The 16,275-nt window shown below is 51.2% G+C and overlaps 1 long non-coding RNA gene and 4 other non-coding genes across 5 annotated transcripts; 2 read left to right on the top strand and 3 right to left on the bottom strand.

Moving 5' to 3' along the window:
- Nucleotides 1–4,057: 4,057 nt before the first annotated feature.
- Nucleotides 4,058–10,956, bottom strand: LOC131280879 (uncharacterized). The gene is made up of 3 exons (XR_009188534.2): nucleotides 8,482–10,956; nucleotides 8,152–8,393; nucleotides 4,058–7,188 (listed from the first exon to the last, which is right to left on the bottom strand). It is a non-coding gene; the product is annotated as an uncharacterized lncRNA (long non-coding RNA).
- TRNAE-UUC (transfer RNA glutamic acid (anticodon UUC)) lies at nucleotides 7,309–7,380 on the top strand. The gene has a single exon. It is a non-coding gene; the product is annotated as a tRNA-Glu (tRNA).
- On the top strand, nucleotides 8,474–8,636 carry LOC111758862 (U1 spliceosomal RNA). Its single transcript, XR_009180342.1, has one exon. It is a non-coding gene; the product is annotated as a U1 spliceosomal RNA (small nuclear RNA).
- Nucleotides 10,957–11,434: 478 nt separating the features above from the next.
- TRNAG-CCC (transfer RNA glycine (anticodon CCC)) lies at nucleotides 11,435–11,505 on the bottom strand. The gene has a single exon. It is a non-coding gene; the product is annotated as a tRNA-Gly (tRNA).
- Nucleotides 11,506–14,681: 3,176 nt separating this feature from the next.
- On the bottom strand, nucleotides 14,682–14,838 carry LOC111758861 (U1 spliceosomal RNA). The gene has a single exon (XR_002793005.2). It is a non-coding gene; the product is annotated as a U1 spliceosomal RNA (small nuclear RNA).
- Between the last annotated feature and the right edge of the window lie 1,437 nt (nucleotides 14,839–16,275).

Genomic DNA, 16,275 nt, shown 5'->3' with positions numbered 1-16,275 from the left:
CCTCCGGCGCCCCCCAAGTTCTCCTTCCTTCAGGGCGACTCCAGCGAAGTCCAGGCTTGAGACTGGCCGCCTTCAGGTTTTAGCCGCTGCCGAGCCAGAGACCTCCGCGGGCGGGACGACCCCGAGCCTCCCGCGCGTCCCCACGCCCTCGGCGGCCTGGACAAAGGTCCTCGGGAGACAGACAGGCCTCGAGGCAGACATGGAACCGCGGGAGGAAGGGGGGGCGGGCAGCTGGGGCCTCCAGGCGCCCAAGTGGGCGGCCCCCCAAAGCTGCGGGGGGAGGAGGAGGGGGGCTTGGGGCGCTGCTCAGGCCGCGCCAGTCTTCCCTTCCGTCCACACCCCCAGGGCCCGCGGGGCTTTGGAGGGTCCCTGCGCCTCTTGCCGCGTCACACGGGCCCGCAGCGAGTCTCCTCCCTGTGGGGTGGCAGGAGGCGCACTGGCCGCCCCGGGAGCAGGTCTGGCTGCGCTGGAGTCCCTGAGGGGAGGCAGAGGCCGAGCCCGGGGGTCGTGACTCGCTTGGGAAAGGGGCGGCCGCTCCTGCTCCTCGGCTCCGGCTGCTGCTCAAGTGCTCATTAGGCTTTTGGGGGACGTGACCGGCGCGACACCCGCAACGTGCGAGGGAGGTGAGCGGCGGGTGGGGTCCCCGAGGCTCCGCGCGGAGGCGTCTATACACGCAGGTGAGGAGGTCGGGGCACACGCGCAGCTCGCGAGCTGGGCAGACACGGAAAAGCGCCGCCAGGGCACGGGCAGGAGGCGGCGTCCAAAGGACACCAGGACACCCAGACGCCGCTCTGCGCCCCGCTCCCCCACAAGCCAGCAGGCACCCGGTGGGGGTTCACCCCCGTGGAGCACCCCACCCGCCGCCGCCCACCAGGCGCTGCGCACCTCTTCTCTTCTCGTTTCCATGCACTGTCACCAAGAGGTGTGCGATAAATATTGGGTCCGCTGAAAGCCCCTGGGAGGGCGAGATCCAGGGAGGTGACATTGCCTGAGGCGCCAGAGGCAGCCTGTGCGGGGCAGAGGAGCCAGCGAGTGGCCGCAGGGCTGCAGACCTTCCCGGCCCTGGGCTGCGCTTGGCGCCCGGGGCTGGAATGACTTGGTGGAGAGCGGCTTGGGGGGCTGGCGGCGGGCGGGGCGCGGGAAGCAGGGTGGCCTTGCGTGGTGTGGAGCGAAATGCACGAGGCTGCCGCGTGCTGGCCCTGCTGCTTGGGGACTTACCTGGCAGGGAAGACACCATGATCTCTAAGGGCTTTTCCCAGGGCGAGCCTCATCCTTACCCTGAGGATCTGCTGAGTCCAGCGATTGCCCCAGTGGGGAATAAAGTGCAAAACGTGTGTTGGTGGACTGGTGGGGTCGCACTGTCCCTGACCTTCTGTGTCTCCCGACAGACTTGAAAACCTGCTGTCGCTCTGGCTTTACCTTCACGTGCGCGGAGAAGCGCGCGACGGGGCTTCACTTCTCCACTCTCAGTATACGCAGGAGCCTCGCCCGTCCCGCGCGTGGGCTCTCCAGGGCTCCAAAAGCTCATCTGTTGCCGACCAAAGCCGGTGCTTATGTTGCGCTGCTACTACTCGGCCTCTCTTCCGTTCTGTTCTCTTCCCCTCAGCACAGGGCCTTGGGGTCTAGGCTTTCTCTGACTGTTCAACTCCTGTGGCTCGGGAGGGCCACCCCACATCCAACACCCCACCAGCCGCAGCCTCTCCCAGCCGCATCACCTTCACTGCCTCCCACCCTGTGAGGACCCTCCGCACAGAGTGAGGCTCAGATTCAAGCTTCCCACGTGAGGAGAGGCGGGGGAGGGTACCTCTTCCAGGAAGAAAGAAGCCAGGGGCCTGTGCTCACAGGGAGGCTCGCCTGCCAGAGGCTTCCTCTCCCGGGTTATCCACGGGCTTCTGGCGCCTCACTTGGCTTCACCGTCGTCCCCCTCTTCCCCTTCTATCCTGGCTTCTCTGATTCCTACTCCCTCTCTTTCCTTTTGTGCCACAGAACTTCCCTCCCCCCACCCCAGCTCACACATTTCCTGGGGTTCCCTCCACCTTACAGAAGGTACAAAAATGAAATGAAAATGTGCTAAGTGAAGGAAACCAACCACTCACAAAGTACTACCTTGTGTGACTGCATTTCTACAAAATGCAAATATAAATCGATGTAAAAGGTGGAACTAGACTCGTGGTTCTCTAGTCTGAGGAGCCCTGCAAAGAGGGTCCCCAGAAACCTGCAAAGCAGACTCCAAAGTCCACAGGAAGAATGTAGATAAAGGAGGAGCCCCTGGGCCAGGTTATGTGTTGAACAAAATATGCTAAGTGTGGATGAGAATTCCAGGAGAACAGTTTTCATAGGGTATTGAAAATAAAAATAACTACTGTATTTGTACTGACCTAGAAACAAGAGCTTCTCCTGAGAACTGCTGGATGTGATGAGGTCACTGAAGGTATAAAATAACGTGCCTGATTAACCTGGGTACCTGACGCAGCTGCCGCGCCCTTGCAGTCTCCTCAAAGCCCACCTGGTCACCGCTATTTTCTGTCTTTCATTTCTTCACCCTCGCTTCTCCACCTCCTCAGAACAGCGTGGAACCTGTTTGGCAGCGATGGAACTGCGCTGGTCGGAGCACTATAGGGCTGGGGAAGAGAAGGATAGAGGGCTGGAGAGGTGACTGCTAATGGGAGTAGAAGTTTGCTTTTTGGATGTTTCTGTGGTGATGAAGGCTCACCATTGTAAGTAGACTAAAAGCCTTTGTTTGTGGTCTTTGGCTAGGTTTTATGGCATACGAATCTATCTAAAGAAAACTGCTTTTTAGAGGAAGACCATGGGAAGGGACCAACAGGGACTGGCGGAAAGAAACTAGGGTAGAGAACCCATTGATGAAAGAAAAATATGCCTCCCTGTATGTAAGAGGGAAAGAAGGTTGCGGCAGGTGGGCAGGATGACAGTAGCTGGTGCGAGACTCCCGGGAGAGGTGTGTTGGAGCGGCTAAGTTTGGTTTGTCTTTGGTGGAGGAGCAGCAGAGGACAGCAGGAGGGGCTGGTAGATGCCCTGGGGGGAGAAGCTGTGCGAGGTCAGAAGGGGACGGCAAGCACTTGCTATTGGAAAAGGGCTGTGCGCGTCCTTCCGGGTGTTTGAACCTCCAACCTTTCAGTTAACAGCCGAATACCCTAACCGACTGTGCCGCAGAAACAGACAGAGCTGTGTCATGCTGCCAAGTCTTTGATGTCCCAGACTCATTCCCCTTTTGATGCTGAGTACTAGCCCGAGGCACCACCTACCGCAGGTGCTTTGCGACTCTCCAGGGAATGGACATTTGGCCTGTTTCCACTCTTGCTTATTGTGACTAAAGCTACTTTCAACAATCGTTCCATGAGTGCTTTTGTCGACAGAGATTTTCATTTGTCTGGGAGAAGTGAGCAATTGCTAGGTGAGCAATTCCTATGATCAAAGGGAGGTATATGCCTAACTTCATAAAAGCTCCCAGACTTTCCCAGGGTAGTTGGACCCGTTTGTATTCTCATGAACCCTGTGTGAGAGTTATGGTTGTTCACATCTTCACCAGGATTGGGTGTTCTCAGCCTTCACCATGTGACCACTGGACTGGGAGTGGGGGTAACTCTATGTGCTGTCTTTTTGTTTTCTTTTTTTGTTTGTTTTCTTTTGGTTTGGTTTGTTTGTTTTTTGGTTTCACCATTAATTTTTTTTCATTATCCTAAGAGGAGCTTTAGGTTACATAAATGTTCCATAAATAATATGAGGGATTCCCATATGCCCCTTTCTTCCCCTCCTAGTCTATGTGGTTTTAACACCCATTTTCCTGACAACTGATAATACTGAGCACTCTGTGATGTGTCTTCTTATATAGGCCATGTGTGTATCTTTCCTTCAGAAGTATCTTCTGTCTTTGACCAGATTAAAGAATTTAGGTCCAAGATATTTTTCTTCTCAGGTTGGGGGAGTTCATTATGTACCCTAGATACAGGCTGATTTTCAGGTGTGTTTTGTGAGCACTTTCCCCCTGTCTCTGGCTTGCCAGTACATTTACTTAATGGGGTATGTAGCAGTTTGATATGGTTGTGAATTCCAAAAATAGATATGGGATTATGTTTGTAATCTGATCTGTACCTGGGCATGACTGTGTTTTGTTTATGGCATTGAGTCCCCACCCCTTGGTGGATGGGGACTCACAGACAAAAGGCATGGCAAAGAACAGAGTTGAGGGCTTTTGATATTGGGGTTTTGATGTTGGAGTTCGATGCTGAATCCTCAAGCTGGAGCCCAAGGAAAAAGAGGAACCCTGAACTCAGAGAGAAGCAAAACCCTGGAAGGGAGGAACCCAGGAAGCCTGAACCCTTGCAGACATAAGCAACTATCTTGCTCCAACACGAGAAAATAAACTTTGTTGAGGGAAGTAACTTATGCCTTATGGCCTGGTATCTGTAAGCTCCTACCCCAAATGAATATCTTCTATGAAAACCAACATTTTCTGGTATTTTGCATCAGCACCCCTTTGGTTGACTAATACAGGGTCTTTTGATAAGAAGGTACTTTTCGTATTGATGAGACTCATACATCACTTCTTTCTTTCATACTTACGCTTTCTGAATCCTGTTTAATAAACCTTACCTTCCACCGAGTCACCAAGATACTTTGAAAAAGCTTTATTGCTTTAATGAGTGTGTTTTTTGGTCTATGCTGTACCTGAAACAAACTTTTGGGTGTAATGTGAGAAAGAAATAAAGGTTTACTATTCTTCCAATATCAATAACTGTTAGCTTCAGCACCAGTTTTTGCAACTATTTCCTTGCCTCATTAAATGGGTTTGTATGGAAAAGCACTAGACCGTATACCTGTGGATCCATTTCACGCTGCTCAGCTCAGTCCTATCCTTGACCTGCCTGGCCAATACTTCCAGGTCACAGCCGGGTCTACTGTAGCTTATAGTACATGTTAAAGTGCAGTAATACAAGTCTACCACTTTTCTTCTTCTCTTTCGTATGGCTCAAGAACTTTTCAAATGTATAAATACCCCCGTAACCACCCTGCAGAGCAAGATACGCTGTCACTTGAGCCGCCTCTTCTCAGAGTAGCACATGTGCCCACACGTGCACAGGTGGCCCCTCGGGGCCCGAAGGTCCCCTATTGTACCCTCCAGAGAGAATAAATCTGCAGGTGTCTGCCAAGCTGATGAGGAGACAAAGTGCCTTCGAAACTCAGAACTGCCTCTGGGTATTTCCTGGGTGGGGGTCAAGAGGGCTTTCCAGCTCACTCTCCAGGACTTTCATCCTCAGAACAGTCTTTTTTTAGTTATTACTAACTGTGAAATGTGCAAACATTTGTATTTCTGATGGTTAGGCTCATGTTTACAAAATCCTCTTCTTTCAAGGGAGATAGAGTCATAGGGAGGGTCCCTAATTCACGAAGCTGGTTGTTGGGTAAGAGGCTGCAAAAGGCAGACTTAAGGAGAACTGAAGGTTTTGAAAGAAGATGCTGGAGAGCCTGAGAAATGGAGCAATGGAGGGGGCAGGCAGGAGTGTGTGTGGGGGCAGTGAGAGTCGGCTATATCCAGAATTCAAATTTCCTTTTGGCGGTGGATGTTAATTTTGCAGAAAGAAAAGAGATGCACTTTAGTGGGAACAGCAGATATTTAAGTTCTTTCCTGACCTCTTCAGCTGTTTATGTATGGTTCTCCTTAACCATCTTTATACATAGGGCATAGGTGAGCTTGATATGTTGTTTTGTCTGTTTGCTTTCTTTTGGAAAGCATATTTGCATAAAAACCACTCCTGTACTTCAAGCTTTCTGCTGTGAACCTCCCAGATTCCTGTTAGGTTCCACCAGCTGTGCACTGAAAGTAAAAGGAGCGCAAGCTAGTGGTGTGAGGGTAGAAAATCTGGGAACTTGCAGGGAAAATTAAGCAGGATACGTGTTTCCTATAGACTCAACGACATCTGCTTTCCCTTCTCTGGTGATTTTCCAGGTTCCTTAATAGACAATCCCTTTTTCCAATAAGGGGCTGTTGTGGACCTAAAAGCTTTGCCTTCCCTCCATGGAATCACAGAAATCCTGGGTAAGGAAGTTCAAGTGCTCCCACCTGGGAAGTCTGGGGATGGCCTAGGGGCTGGTAGCCGGGCGATGGCTGTCTGCTTTGTGTACTTGGCAGACTGGACCCTGGTATGGGACCGCCTTCCTCAGTCACTGGTGGACCCAGTTCCAGAAGAGGTCAAATTCCCGGTCATTTTAGATCAGGGAATCTCCCAGGATCTCCTATTTCTTTTGCTCTCTCTCCTATTACACCTTCCCCAACAGGAGTGGAGTCTCCGTTCTCAGATGGCGTCAGGACCCTCTGAGGTTCCTCTGTGACAGGACCGGAGGGTTGATGGTTGCTCCGACGTGCACCTCCCCGCCGGGTGTCAACAGAGCAGAGGCTGCCCCAGGACTCAACTCTGGGTGGGATCTGGAGGACTCGGGAGGGCAGCATGTGCCGGGGAGTGTGGAAAGACAGAAGAGGACAGGAGTGGCAGGCTCAGCAACTGTTCCTCGTGCCCCCTCATCTGCTGCTCTGGGTGCCCTGGGCACTTCCAGAATCTCCATAGGCTGAACGGAAAGAGGTGGGAACATCCAGAAAAGGTCAGAAGAATTGTCTGGAGGCCTCTTTGGTCATCCTTAGGCAGGCGCACTTGTGAGTGGTGGTGGGCGGGCGTTCTACCACCATGGAGTCAGCAGAGACACAGGAGACCCTCCACAAAGAACTGCCCGAGGTAAATATCACTAGTGCCCAGGAGGAGAAAGCCTGGTGTAGGTCCATGTGGCGTCTGAGGAAAATCCCCACAGCAAAGAGAGCCCTGCATTTATGGGACTAAGACTATGATGGAGCTTCCACCACCGAAGCTGGGAAAACTGCAGGTGCGGCAGGTTGTAGGCAGAGGAGCCAGAGTTCAGGTGACCCGGAGGCCCTGCTCCTGGAAGGAGGTTTCCGTCCAGCCTGTCTCCGTCATGGTTCTCAGCCTCCTGGTCTCCCTGGCGCCTCTCCCCTTCTCGCCTCCTGGTCCACAGGCTTGGGCCCCCTACCGTGTGTCCACCTTTGGCTCCTGGCAAAGGCCAGCGCGAGGCCCTCAGCTCCTCGACTTGTGGTCCTGATGGGTCTTGCCGGCACCACCCTGGTCTGGCAGAGCGCTCAGTGCGTGGCGTGCAGGGTGCCTTTTGGAGAAAGCAGGGAGGCCCTGAGTTTGGGAAGGTTTCCGGGAGGGGCCCCTTTCTGTGCCTGGGTGTCCTGGCTTTGCGTGGGGGAAGGAGTGCTGCAGATGTGCAGTGCATACCTCCCTGGTGGTCTAGTGGCTAGGATTCAGTGCTTTCACCACTGTGGCCTAGGATCGATTCCTGGCCAGGGAAAGCTTTTGCACTTGGATGACGTTGCGGGACCACTGATCCTGGTTGGATCCATCCCCACATGGCTGGCTGCTGTGCTCCAAGCACCCAAGGCCAAGAGACTCGGCAACCACTCCCAAACTGCGGGGACGCACAAGAAGGGCTTGTGGGCCGCTTCTCAGGCCTGTGCGAGTCTTCCCCTCAGTCCACACCGCTCAGGGCAGAAGCGGCTGATCTAGAGTTTCTCAACCTCTTTCCCCTGCCAGGCATGCAGCGATACTAATCCCTAAGGCTTTAAACTCAAGAGAGCGTCCTCTGCAGCCCCCAGCGCCGCTGCCCCCCCCAGGGGCAGGACTGCTTGAGCTGGGAATCGCCCAGGCGGGGTCGGGGCGGGGCCGGGAGGGCCGGGGACACGAATCTTAGCGATCCCGCCTCCCCTGCAAGTGGGGTGCAGCTCGGGCTCCTCGGCGCCGTTTGCTGGTCAAGTGTTTATTAGGCTTGTGAAGGAGGTGACGGGGCGCGACCCCCGCTGAGGGGGGCGGGAGGTGAGCGTGGGTGAGGTCCCCGAGGGCCGCCCGCCGTAAGTGAGGAGGTTCGGGGCCCCACGCGCGCAGCTTGGAGCCTGGAGGAAATGGGAAAGCGCCTTCAGCGCCAGGAGCAGAAGGCAGGGGCACAAATGAACCCCAGGACGTGCAGACGGCGCCCTGCGCCCCGGCCCCACCCACAAGCAGACGGCGGGGGTGGGTTCATCCCGTAAACGGCCCCTGCCCCAGCCGCCCCCGCCCACCCGCCCACCTCGGTGCTGTGCAGGTTTCTCGTGGCCACGCAGTGTCGCCCAGCGGGCTGGAGACAGCGGATGAACAGGAGTCCAGGCAGTGTCCCTTGAGAGCCCCAAGGAGACGCAGGGAGGTGAGGCTGACTGCGGCCCCAGAGGCAGCTGTGCCGGATGCAGAGGAGCCACGTCCTGGCGGCCGGGCCACGGTCCCTGCTCCGGGCGGGAGAGTTCCCACGCCGTGGGCTGCGGCTGGCGCCCGGGGCTGGAATGACATGGGGAGAGTGGCTTGGGAGGCAGCGGCGGGAAGAATGCGGTGGCGGCGTGCGGGCGCCCGCTGCCTGCGTGCTTACCTGGCAGGGGGGACACCACGGTCACGACGGTGGCTTTCCCAGGGCGAGGCTGGTCCATTGCACTGGGCACCTGCTGAGCCCTGCGATTTCCCCGCATCGGGAAAACTCAATTGTGCACTTTGGGGTGGTGGGGGCTGCGAGCGCGCTCTCCCGCGGGGTTTTGTGTTTCATGGCAGACTTGGCAAGCACAGCCAGGACACGGTCATAACGCTGGCAGCCTCCGGGTTCCACCCCCACCGTGCCTTCAGGCTGGCTTATCCGTGGACTCCTGATGCCTCACTTGGCTTCCTCCTCCTCCTCCTCCTCTTCTGTTCTGGCCTTCTTTCTGCCCCAGAAACCTCACTCCCACCACCCCAGAATCACCCCTTTTTTATGGCTCTCCTGACACATAACAGAACCAAGGTACAGCAAGGTACAACAGTGACATTAATATCCAGTAATTGTCATCTAGTCTCATCATGGTTATCCGTGTTAGCCTCTGGGTCATTATTTTCTAATTCCTTTTTTTCACAATTGCATTCCTTTCCATGACCGAATATATTGAAGCTGTTCAAACACCACTTTATTGGTGAATGATAAATTGCCTAGCGAATATTCTCAGACATCTGTCCTTGGCACTTGTGTTCTTTCAGCCATCCTTTTTCCAACCAGTCAATGCATAACTTTTGCACATTCTGCCAACAAGCAGCCTTGAGGGCAAATCTGCACAGCTGCTTCCCCTCAAGGTTAGGGAACCTGGACAGTGGACGCAACATCCTGGCTTCATTGAAACTCACTTCCTTTTGCCTGCACTTGCCTGTTTTCTCTGTGTGCTCCCAATGAGCGAAGCTAAAGTGACTAGTGATGACAATATCAGGATCTCACCGTTGCTTGGGGAATGTGTGTGTTCCCATGGTACGCTTGCTTGTATACAGGATATTGTGCTTCTTGCCAGGGAAGAAGGAATCTGGCCTGGCCACTCTTCTGGCTATAGCTCTCTGCCCTGGGTGAGGATAATGTGGAGGGACATGCCCACATGGAATCCATGCCCCTCTCCTCCGAAGACCCACCCACGCTACACAGAATGCCACAATGCCGATCCCAAGTTTCCTTTAGCCCGTGGGTACCATTTCCACAACCTGAGCATTTGAAGTGGGTACCAAAGGTAACCTGGCTCTACTCACACCTAGGACTGGGGCTGGGGTGGGGAGGTGTACTGAAACGGCCTTTTGTGAAGCGACAGTCAGTGGATGGAGCTGGAGGTGCAGACAGAGCAGAGCACCAGCTGGTTGGAGCAAGACTCTGGCAAGTGGCACAGGAGTTGTGGACCACTGTCCCTTTTCCTCATGCAGCCTGTTCTTAGTCCAGGGATTCTAAATCCATCCTTTACCTCTGGGGTGTCTGTGGGAAACAAAGGCATGTTGTTTCCATGGAAGCAAGTTACTTCCTTGACCACTGAGTCAAGCTGTCCCTTATGATTATCGGTGCGGAGCACAATCTTGGCTGGGTAAGCACACCTGCAGGCAGAACAATACATATAGAACAGAACAACCTGGGTAACAGGATTTATGAGTATAGTTACTGATTCTTACAATAATAGTTCCAGTAAAGTTTGTTGGGTTTTCATCAATCACTAGTTAATATAGTATGAGGTAAGGGTAATAGGTAACTTGATTTTGTGCTGAATGTCACGTAGGTTAGGGGTATATATACTAGCCCCTCGACTCAATAAACTTGTCTGATGAGCTTGAGAAATCAATGCTCTCAGATCCCCTGAACCCAATCTTTCTTTGTCTTTCATTCCCCATACCTCGGGTCACCGAACAAGACTCCGACAGGTGTCATCCTGTAATTGTTTTGTAAGTAAGAGAATACAATGTCTTTTAGAGATGATTTCTCCCTTTTAAAAGCTTGATAGCGTGAAAACATTTTGACTGGAGGTGCATGGCCAGCCTGCCAGGAACCTTCACAGGTGCCAGGGCACAAAGTAAAAATGGAGTCCCCAAACTGCCTATGCCTTGAGGTTGATTGCTAACGTGGTTTATGAGGAATTCTGTTCAGTGGGCTTGAGGACAAAGAGGACTTAGTTCAAGTTCCTCTCCCAGGCGATTTTGAGAAGTCCTTCAGGAGGTCCTGGCCCCAAGAAGTTGCAGCAGCAAATCCTGTGCCCTCGGGGAAAGTGTGATCCAATCTAGTCCTATCCCTTCAAATCTCTGATTTCTTTGTGAAGGGCGGCCTTGACTTTACAAACTGAATCTGGAGGAGTAATTTTTTTTTAGAAAATCAGTTCACAAGAATTCATGCCCACAAGCTTGAGCTCTCATGGGTTTTCCCCTTCCAGTGAGGGCATGAGATTGGTGTGGGTTTCCTGACTGGCCCTGACTGCCAAGGGACAGCAGAGGCAAATTCCAAAACAGCCTGGAGGAAGGAAAACAAAATTGTCTTTGGGCAATTCAGTTCTGAAAATGTAAGAAGGAACTCCCATGTCTTTGGAACCCTTTCCATGAATCCTTGTACCAAAGCAAATACGAGAATTGCAATTAGAATATATTTTGGACCGATCAAAGATGAAAACACTGCGCATATCAGCGCAGTCAAGCCAGTCCCTCAAGGATGGTAAACCGCCTTGAATGAGAATCCTGGGAACTCCTGAATGAGCTAAGTCTCCCAATCGAAAGGAAGAAAAGTAATGAGATGGAGAAAAGTAGGTAGGAGCAGTAACTGAAGACAAATGCAGGGTTTTGGAAGGTAAAAATGAACTGAGATGAGAACATGAGTCAAGTATTACTGGTTTTCTAGTGCATTTTGGGCTTTTGAGTTGTAAGAAGGTTGTTAGAAAAGTGGGTTTGTGGGCACGCACTGCTGGCAGTGAGAAGCAGAAAAGATGTGGCAGGCACTGGGTAATGGTTGAAAAGGAGGGTGAGGAAGGTGTAGGCAGGAAAGGAAAAAGAAAACACCCCTCCGGATGATTATGTGCATTGGCCGGGAATCAAACCCGGATCTCTCGCATGGGAGGCGAGAATTCTACCACTGAACCACCAATGCTGTGGTGATGCTGTGTTTTTCATCCAACAACTGTCTTGATGAAGAATTGCTATTATGATGCTCACATTTTCCAAGGCAGTTTTCCATAGTGTTGTTTTCAGAGGACAGAGTTAAAAGACCGAGCGACAATGCCCAAAGCCAAAGCTTGCAAGGTACAATTGGCTCAGGCAACAGGATAAAGTGACAACAGGCAAATGAAACTATCAAAACACCTCTTTTGTCAGTGTGTGTCTGAAAAAGGCCCTTTCCAACTGCATGAGAGACTCCTATCCAAAAACATGACAAATTCATCCAGGGCCCTGGTTGATGACCCCAAACCTTCAACTGTCAACCCCATGGTGCTACTCAGAGGGTCTGAGAAGGGACCTCCTTTGCTAGGTTTGGTAACTCCAATTCCAATCCAGGGAAGAAATAAGCAACAGAAGTAGAATGCCAAGAAAACGGCCAGGATTACAAGAGACATAATGGAGAAACAAATTTGGTCAGTGGCATTAGATCTCTCGAGGTGTTTTTTGTGCCAAAGGAATGACTCGGTCTTGTCATCATGATGGCAATGGTATGCTTTGCCTGGCGTTCAAAGCCTTGGATAGATGTGTAATATATCCTTAGTATAAAAAGATACATGAAGATGAAGCCTGCACTCAGTTGCTGCAATAGCTGCATGATAGGTTGCCTTGAAGGGAAGGCAATGCAGAACTTTACAAAATAAAGGGACAGAGAGAAAGACACAGGAGAGGAGGTAAAGATGGGACCACAGGACTCACAGCTTCTGAAATTGAGAGCCCCACCCTAATTTCTGCATCATAATTATTAGGAACTCCAGAGCAGCTGTTCCTCAATAGCACGGCAATGTTTACAGTAACAGGGAACAAGTGCAACAAATAGGGAACAGGTAAGCCAGTTTCCCACATTTCCCCCTTTTTGTTTTTATAAAGCAATGAAGGTGGATTCCGTGCTTTCTTGCTGCTTCATATCCCGAAGGGCTTGTTGTGTGCTTCTGAGGACTAAGTTAAAAAAAAAACAAAGACCAACAAGTAACATTTCTCCCAGAATACCTCCTTCCCAACTTTCTCCCCAAGTCATAGGGTTTAGTGACTAGCCCATTGGCAATTCCAGCCATCATTACATTTTGTAATATTTCTTCCAAGTTTAGAACAGCATTTTATACATAATCCATAACTACAACTGATTATACAGACTTTCAACTAGTGATGACTTTTTTCTCATGGACTTAAGATTTCCTACCAGCAAGGCTATATAGGCCAGTACTCAATCAAAAATGTCCTCATTTCCCCCAATTTGTGTAGTTTGAGGCATAGGCAATGATGATTTATTGTTACTTGCCCATTTGGGGCTGTGGCACACTGGAAGTTTATCACATAATTTCAGTGCCTTCCTTGGTCCTGCTCTTAGCATCTTCACTGGACCTGGGGCCATACCTCAGTGCTGAATTTAAACTTAGTCCATCATTGTGAGGACTCTTTTTCCAGGCAGAAAGCAATAGCTGACCTGTTATAGGAGTCCTGTTGCAGTGTCTGTGGTAGCGAAAGCGTATCTTGCCCCTTCCAAGAGCAGGAGGGTGCTGATGTCACAGTCATTGAAGTGAGCATTAAGGCCACACGCTGTTGGTGAATAGCAAGCAGCGGGAACTGCTGTGCTTGGCACCACAAGGGCTGGTATTCACGATGTTCACTTTTCTGGTGGAGCCACTCTGCTTCATTCTCAGCTGTCACTTGTATGGCTCAGAGCTTCCTGAGGCATGTGCCTCAACAGTCCTGAGAGGGATGTTAGAGCAGGGGGCAGGGACATTACTGACATTTACCTGTCACCGCTGGCAGGCGTCCCAGATGTTCTTCTACAGATCTCTCCCCCATAGAGGGTAATTCACAACAGTCCCGTGTTCCTGTTCTGCTTTTAGTATCTGCAGTCCACCTCTGGATAGGGATGGCAGTCTTCAGAGTGACCAGACACTGTCGGGTTAGATCTTTCACTTGCAGCAGGGCTTCCTATGCTGCACACAGTTGCTTTTTTATATAGTACTTTTGGCCTCTTCCCACAATTGCGACTAAAACCCAAGGGGTACTTAGTTAGAATATTGCCTTTGCCACAAACCCCACCCAATGCCAGTACTGGTGCTGGCCACAGCCAATTCACAGGCTAAGTTAATATCCACCTTCCCCCTCTTTTTTTATTTTTAAAAGCAGCCTGCTGGAGGTGCTCCTGCTCCCATGAAAGACCTTTCTGAATTAACACATCTTACTGAGATATAAGTTTTTTAGTGCTCCAACATTATTGTAAATTCTATTAACATGAGAAAACATTGTACTTTATCAAGTACAGAAGATGTAGAGTTTTGTCTTACCCAACCAAACAACATTTAATAATTTGATAGAGTAGCAGGGACCTTACAGCTTATCCCATTTGTTTGCCTATTCCAGGCCCTTAAAATACCACTGTCTCTGATGTTTCTTAGTAGGGTCACTGCCACAGGTTTCTTCTATGCAGCCAGATTCATTGCCATCAGGCCTTGCATCAGGCCTTTTCCTTAGCTGAGATTCCCACCCAGGATTTTCATACTGTGGTGGTGGCCCAAACGTTGTCCAATGGTCCTTTAAACCAGCAGCACAGTTTGGATTTATATTAGAATTTAGCTATCCCAAGTAGAGCAGGCTGTGGTTTGCCTTCAGCCAAAAATTCATAAAACATTCAGTGCTGTTCTTTCTTCCACAGGCCTGCCTGTTGTTCTGTCTTCCTGCTCTTTGAAAAAAATATCCATAATGTCCACAGTTTATCATTTTCTGTGGGAGAAGTGTTCAGAAAAGAGCAAGCAGCAATTACCAGAAAGAGAACTCACTCTCCTAGTAGTGGCAGCCTAGCCAATTGGGCAAGCGCCTTCCGTGGTTTGAACCTTGGCATGGTTATGTGACCTTGGGTAAGATGCTTATTTGCTCTCCAGAGCAATGCTGTGAGAACTGGTTTAAGAAGCAGCCCTTATTTTGCATCCTTCACAGGAATTTTAGGAGGAATCATAGCATCAAATCCAAATGCTCAGGACCTGAAAAACTAGTCCACCACAATGGGAAACAAAGGCAAGGATTGGATTGCTTCCCAACCATGGGAGAGGAACTAATGAAAAATCACAACCCTGTCGACAGTAAAACAGAGTTCATTGGAGTAAATAGCTCAGGGAAGCCCACCTCCAGCACAAATCACTCAGTGGAATTTTGTCACATCAGCAAATCACAGGATCAGCCAATACCCAGGGCAGTGAATCAGCCTCACCCTGGGAAAACCACCTTAGAGATCATGGTGTCTCCCCTGCCAGGTAAGTATGCAAGCAGCAGATGCCTCATTGTGCTTCACTGCACTTGCCGGCCCCATTCTTCCCAGCACCTGCTTGCAGCCAGCCTCCCAAGCTGCTCTCCTCAATGGTCATTCTAGCCCTGGCCACCAAGCACCGCCCAAGGCCTGGACAACTCTGCCTCCTGGAAGCACAAGCAGGTCTGCAGACCTGCAGCCACTCACCGGCTTGTCTGCCCCCTGCACGGGCTGCCTCTGGCACCTCAGTCAACGTCACCTCCCTGGATCTTGCCCTCAAGTGCCTTTCCACAGACCTAATATTTATCTGCATACCTCTTGGTAACAGTGCATGGAAACCAGAAGAGAAAATGTGTGCAGTGCCTGGTGGGTGGCGGTGGGGGTGGAGCCATCTCTGGGGAAGAAACCACCACTGGTTGTCTGCTTGTGGGGTTGGGCCTTGATGCAGAGCATTGTTTTGGATCTACTAAATTAATATTTAATTTGTACCCCTGCCTCCTGCTCTTGGCACTGACAGCACTTTTCCACTTCCTCCAGGCTCGCAAGCTGTGCATGTGGGGCCCGGAATCTCCTCCCTTACTTGTACAAAGGACAACAGGTGGCCCTGGAGGACACCAGACCTTAAGACTAAAAGGGAGATTGCCGAGTATGGACAGAGCGTGCAAGAATTATCTTCCTTGTGCAAGGAATTCTCATCTTCCTTGGGGATCACTAGACCTCCAGAGATAAAAAGATTCCTGCATGAGCAGAGATTGTGCTAAAGCAAGTTCCCTGACCCAGCATGGAACCCAGGCAGCAGGCTTTCTGACTCCTAGCCACTGGACCACCAGGGGAACCCTAAACTCCTGTAGTCGCTCCCCTTCCACTAGAAGGAAGGAAGTATGGAGAAATCGTAGGTCCCTGTCTACTTACCTACCTGCTGTGCCCCGTGCACACCTCCAGCAGTAGCCTCAAAGGCTGTTTTCTTTGTTTCCTCCAAAAGCCAGCTTGTACAGGATATACTGAGTGCTCTGGACCAGTGTCCTCCCTGTGAGGGTGCAAGTCAGGGTGCTAAGTAGATCTACCAACTGTGGAGAGGTGGTGGAGAGGTTAAAGGGAGGAGAAGGGAGGGGAAGCGACCAGGGAGAGAAGGGGGCCAAGTACCAAGGCTTCGGCATCTTCAACCTCCTAAAAGGGACTTAGAAGGATGCAGAAATGTAGACCACCTGGATGGAAAACTTCTTCCAGCAAGGCCTCTGGGTCCTGAGCTTAACTCTGGATTGTCTCCCTGCAGCCTGCTTTCCCACCTTAGCTGATGTAAACTCCATTCTTGGTATGGCCAGTCCATGAAACAGCATTCTCCATGACTCCAGTGTTTTCCTCTGACTCAATATCCAATTAGTCAGCAATTCATGTGTCCTTGTCTGTCAAGTGTGCACACTGATCTACACCAGGGTTTCTGGACTTCTCACC

The sequence above is a fragment of the Dasypus novemcinctus genome, chromosome 13 (genome assembly GCF_030445035.2).
Source record: "Dasypus novemcinctus isolate mDasNov1 chromosome 13, mDasNov1.1.hap2, whole genome shotgun sequence".
In the NCBI taxonomy this organism is placed as follows: Eukaryota; Metazoa; Chordata; class Mammalia; order Cingulata; family Dasypodidae; genus Dasypus; species Dasypus novemcinctus.
The sequence above is the reverse complement of the archived record's forward strand: the minus strand, read 5'-3'. Positions and strand labels throughout refer to the sequence as shown.